Source organism: Hippopotamus amphibius, chromosome X (genome assembly GCF_030028045.1).
Source record: "Hippopotamus amphibius kiboko isolate mHipAmp2 chromosome X, mHipAmp2.hap2, whole genome shotgun sequence".
NCBI lineage: Eukaryota > Metazoa > Chordata > Mammalia > Artiodactyla > Hippopotamidae > Hippopotamus > Hippopotamus amphibius.
In genome coordinates, this window is record NC_080203.1 from 14,510,747 (window position 1) to 14,517,063 (window position 6,317).

Genomic DNA, 6,317 nt, shown 5'->3' on the forward strand with positions numbered 1-6,317 from the left:
AACTGTTCCTTTTTGCCTTTAAATTTATTTTGAGCTCTTTTGAGGATGCACCATTGGTGAACTTCTTAATCAAACATTTAATCCATCTTCAAGAACGCCTTGAAAATGAAAATGTGTATTCAAGTTTTTATTCCTGTGTTGGCTGAGGAGTATTATTGTTGACATTTCCAAAACTATGTATGAATCTCACAATATAGAGTATGTAGTTGTTATCAAAGCCTCCCCAACTTCTAGGCTACGGTATTCTCTTAAGAAGAGAGAAAGTTTCAGAGTATATTTTTGAAAGTGTAAGGGAGTATGACAGTGCTCCACTTGAAGAGGAATTAGGTCAGTGATTTTGTCTGAGGTTTAGTCAGAAATCAATCCAGTTTCACTTAACAGACTTTCTCTGAGAAAAATGCTTATTATTAGTAGATATTAGAACACAGGGACGTGCTTCCCTTAGGAGCAATAGACTCCAGACTGCTCAGTGAATCAAGTCTCAAGCAATTAGTTGTCAAAACGAGTCATTTTCATCACATTTCAGTACACTCCCCGATGTTGAGTTGTAATGGTCAGTTTGTAGTTGGTCTTATGGGCCCTGCCCAAGGACAGCAAGCAAACAAACAAACCAGTGTTACAGACAAAACCTAAACCCTTTATATTGTTCAAAAGGAAATTAACAGAAGTGACAACAGGCTTTTTTAAAAAAAAAAACAAACGTAATTCCTTTTTAGTTCAAAATGTATTCTCTGTATTAAAGCTCATGACATACTCAAGTCTAAAGTTTTCCCTTGTACTTGGTGAGGGACTACCTAATATCTGTTGATCACCTCATTTTCACATATATGAATTCGCGTATTCAGTTCTGAAGAGATAGTTTCAGCAAATGTGCACCAAATAGGACTAATAATGTGTATTGAGAACAACCAATGAAGCTGGACTTTGTGAAGATGTATTCCTTAAGGTAAATGAAACTTTCCTTAAGCCCAAACCCAAATAAAATGTAAACTATTTCAAATATACTTTTCATCTACGTATTTGTGAGATAGACTCACTAACTCAATTACTCCCAAAATAACCAAAAAAAATAAAACCAGGCTGGAGAATAAATTAAAACATCATAATAGAGCAGAGGAGGAAGGCAGAAGTGAAAGTCAGAAAGATCTGAAGCATGAAAAGAACTCGATGTGCTGAGAATTATCCAAGTCAATATTTTTTTTTATCTCAGATAGTGAATGTGCTCTTTTACATGAGAACAAATAGAATGTTAGTAACTAAGTGAACTGTAACTTTGCAACCATAGCAAAAATGACTTAAAAGGGAGCAATCCTAGTGGACGTTTTGGAATCTAATATTAGAAGCTAAAGTGGTCTCTTTACTGACCTTGGCGAAGACACAGCTATACCTATACGCTTAGAACTAGCTTCAAAATACCCGAATTCAATGCAAAACAGCCATTGTACATGAGTAGTAGTAGCTTTAAAATCTGCCTGTATTTCTAAAAATACCAAGGATTGGAAAGAATGTGAAGCAAGAACTCTTACACGATGCTACTGGCACATAAATTGGTACAATCCTTTGGTGAACAATTTGCTAATACGAAATAAAGTTGAAGTGAATACTGAATAGTGTATGGCTCAGCAATTCCACTCCTAAGTGCCTATCCCAGAGAAATACTCACACACGTGCTCAAGGAGACATATGTGCCAGAATGTTTGTAACAGCATTGTTTGGAAGAGTAAAAAATTTGGAGACGACATCAATGACCATGAACAGAAGAATAGATAACTAGATTATGGAATATTATACAATAAAATACAATTTAGAAGTTAATAATGAATCAATGAATCTTGCAAGATAGATGCAAGATGATAGCACTTGTATAAAGTTTTAAAATGTGCAAAACTGTATACTTTTAATAGATAATTTAGAGTAAACTATGCATATGCTAGATAGTGATGAAAACTAAATTAAGGATGGTAGCTACCTCGAAGATGGGATAAGGGGAAGGGGAGTGACAGAGACAGAGGGAGTTCGTTATATTGAATATTATCCTCTGTATATTTTTATATGTCTGAAACATTTCATGCTGTAAAAAATTCTGCTTACTTTAATTCAGTACTGGAAAAGTGGATTATAAATGTCTTGTACCTTGATGATTGAAATATAGTGAAAATCTGCACCAAACTTATCTTCCATACATCCCTGTGGGATTTTTCTAAAATCTTACATACTAGCTGAAAATAACAGTCAAGAACTCTTTTCCGTAGTCTTTATAAATATGTTTAAAAATTACTATGAACTAACATACCAGCAGAAAACTACCATAGAATAAACCTTCATTGACTTCACCATGTGAGACTGTAAATGGAAAAATATTTGCACTTAAGAAATGTTATGTTACTTCTCTGGCGGTCCAGTGATTAATACTGCACTTCCACTGCAGGGGGCATGGGTTCGATCCTTGGTCGGGGAACTACGATCCTGCATGCCATGTGACGGCAGCCAAAAAAAAAAAAAAAGTTGAAAAAGAAAAAAAAATGTTATGTTTTATTTTGCAACGAAATAACTGTCTGTTGCCACCTGAGAACAACTTTAAAGGTCTGATTTTTTAATATTTCTAGCTCATGAATATTCTGTTTCCTTAAACAATGTTTATATTTTAATTCACAGTGTATTTAGTGCTCACTCATAGCAATCATTGAGAAGCAGGACTGTAAAAATGATGAATTTTTTTAGTCAAATAATTAGATTGTGTCAGTTGGTATGTTGATGACTGTTGAACTCTGGCTTTCTTAAAAAAAAATGTATTTGTACCATTTGTCAGTATCTATTGTGTAAATACCCCTATCATGGTGGATTTCAAGCTACTGACAAGAAGTCACTGAGCTGGGCAGTTGGAAAGAGATGTATAAAATTCACACTTGTGAGCTGGTATAAGCCAGTTCTAGCACATGGCTGATTTTATCTTATGAAACAGACACAGTGCTAGGCCCATAGTAAGTGTTCAGTAAAATTCCTTATTAGAGTGTGCTAAGAGTTCTGTATTATAACCCACCATTAGGTAATGTGTAGCTATACTTTTAGCCGTATCTATTACCCAAATTTACATTTTCTAAACTAAAGAAGCAGAGATTGTGATTTCCAGCACAATCATCTAAAACTAGAAACAGAACATATGGAAGAGAGTGTGAACAATGAAAAATATGGGAGGCGTAATGAGAGAAATTAAATCCCTGTGGGGAAGAACAACAGTTTGATTCAGATATAAAACTTTGAAATCCAAATGAAAGCCAAGAGCTGACTATAATACGAAGGTACAACAATAAAATACCTACCTAAATTAGGATACAAAGCACAGATAAGAGAGGTAAATACAACTTCTGGAGAATACAAACACAAAAGCAATAAATGTCAGCAGGAGAGGAAAAGGCTATAACTGTGGTCCTAGAGGCTAATCTTTTTTACATTTGCTAGAAGTTAGTGATAACGCTTCTCATACTTCTTGGAGGGACATGAATGTAGGCATTCTCTCTGTATTTTTCTCCGTTTCTATGGCATATTCCCTATGTGTTCAGGGTGAATATCTCATTCCTACCCTAGGTAACTGTTTCGCTCTGATGTAGTCAGTAATAGTTTTTCTTCCATTTCACTCACCCATTGGTTCATTCATTTAACAAGCATGCACTGAGTTTCTCAGAGACCTATTGCATTCTTAATTTGGCTACTTACTTTCAGAGCTGAGTTTTAATATCATGAAAATGCACATTTATTTTTGTAATATATTCCAAGAGGAAAATAGATTTTTATAGCTAGATCTTCACTAAAGCATGTCATGTGTAAATCAGGGGACCCGTTTAGCTTTATGAGGTCAGCACCAAACCACTACACAGTTATTGATCTGGAAAAGCTATCTACTGTAGCATTTCTAAAAGTATAAGAGTGACAACATCTGGGAGATTTACTAGGTCAGCAAGTTTTTATAGATTAGGATGTCATATTTAACATTGCAAAGAAGCAACCTTTTGAAAAGAAGTCTTTGGAATCAAGAATATCCCTGTTCAAAAAAAAAAAAAAAGTATCCCTGGTCCAATTTCCATCCTTCTCCAATCAAGATGTAGGGTGGGGGTGGGGGGAGAAAAAGCGGTCAGTCTCCCACCAGGGTGAAATGATCTGGCCAGGAGTTCGAAATACTACTTTCATTCTGTGAGGGGGTTCTTGGCTCTGTTCCAGAAGTCGTTGTCTCTTTATCTAAAGAAAGTGTCTGCCTGCTGTTCTGCCCTTCCGATACCTTTATCCATACTAAAGGTTGACATCGACTCTGGAAGTCTCAAGGCAAGCCATAACCCCACGGACAGGGTAGAAAAGGTCAGCCTTGAAAGGATTCTTGGAGAAAATGAGTAATCCGTGTACCTGGATTGGTTGGAAAAGGCAGGGATCCCACAGTCTTTTGCCTGCTGTGACCCCTCCAGCAGTCTCCATAATTTCCCGAACATGATTTTTGTGGCTTGAACCATGAGATTTTTTTCCCCAAGTTTTTATTTTGTATTAATCCGCTGATCCTAGCATTCTCTCTTTAAAAAAAAACCAAAAAAACCCTGAGCTTTCTAATTGGCATCAGCCTCAGATTCAAAAAGGGCCCTGATTCCTGAGTGCTTCGCTCAGACAGGCCTGTCAGCGGCTGAAGTCTGTTTCCCTGTCACCCAGGGCTGCGCAGCATTGCTAGCACCCCAGCTTCCGTGGGCCTTTGAAGCAACAGCTTCTGCAGTAGCCTGCTGGGTCCGCGTGCTGCCTGTGTTTTACCCCGTGCAGTTGCAATGAATCGAGTCAAAATGTTGCCGGGATGACTGTGTGCCAGATGATACGGATCAGCTTGCTCTAGAAGTCAAATGTCACATCCGGAAGGCCCAGTGCTCACAGCTGGGCTAAAAGCCAGACACCAGCACCACAGGTTCCTTCCACATGTGCTGCTCTGAGGCCAGCACTGTGGTTCCAGTTTGTTATTTGACCACTACTCTGCCTTCCTTGATACCTGTTATCTTTTTTTTTTTTAAGATTAATTTACTTATTTTTGGCTGTGTTGGGTCTTCGTTGCTGCGTGCGTGCTTTCTCTAGTTGTGAAGAGTGGGGGCTACTCTTTGTTGCAGTGTGCTGGTTTCTCATTGTGGCTTCTCTTGTTGCGGAGCATAGGCTCTAGGTGCACAGGCTTCAGTAGTTGCGGCTCATGGACTCAGTAGTTGTGGCTCCCGGGCTCTAGAGCACAGGTTCAGTTGTTGTGGCTCCTGGGCTTAGTTGCTCCGTGGCATGTGGGATCTTCCCAGCCCAGGGATTGAACCCCTGTCCCTTGCATTGGCAGGCAGATTCTTAACCACTGCTCCACTAGGGAAGCCCTGTTGATCTTGATTTCATCACCTGTTTGTCAATGAGCGCATCACTGGTAAGAATTTCAGGCACTTTTCAGTCCCAGGTTTGCTGAAAGGATTGCCACCAATACAGAACGCCCCAGCTGCCTAAAAATATAGACAGGGCTCTAACTGAAGGCACTGTACTTTCAAGGTGTGGAATGGGACACCTGAGTTCCAGTCCTGGCTCTTGCCATGGTGTTACTTTGGGCCTGGCATTATCTTGGCCTCAGTTGCCTCATCTGTTCAATGGGCAGAGTAGTTTGGATGGTGTCTAAGGGCTTTTGCAGCTCTGACATTATTAGATTGGACTCTAAGCCCTCGGAAGTGGTTTAGAAATTATAATTAAGCAATTTTGCGAACTGGTCTATCATGGTTCAGGAAAGTAGGGGAGAAAACCTTTCTTTCTCCCTTGGCAGAGAAAATTGGACACTTTGTTCCTGTCACCATTTAGCAACAAATATTCAAAAGAACCAAAACCAATCATATTTAAATAGCAAGTTGAAATGACCGCATTATATTAACACACTTCTCTTCACTCAGCAAGAGTTCTGTTTTAATCTGTCACTTCCAATATTGTTGCAGCAGCATATTTCAGCCCATTTAGGTTAAGTAGCTGCAGCGCTTTTGAAAGCATTAATGATTCTTATATGGAGAAGGCAAACGCTCTGTGTAGAATCTAGCGACAGCCTGGATCCAAAGCCGCTGGCTGTTAGGTGGGCTTAAAGGCCCCATGTGTTTAGTGGTGGCAACATGCCGCACGTGGCTCCTAATGAATCCAGTCATTTTCGAGGTCATGGGGGAGAAGCCTGTGGATTTGAGACTGATGGGCCCAGGAGCTCCTCCCTCAGCCGTAGGGAAGACCAATCACAAGAGGTATAAGGCCACGCCCTCACCGCTGCCTTTTAAGGGGTGGTCTCCATGGCAACAAGG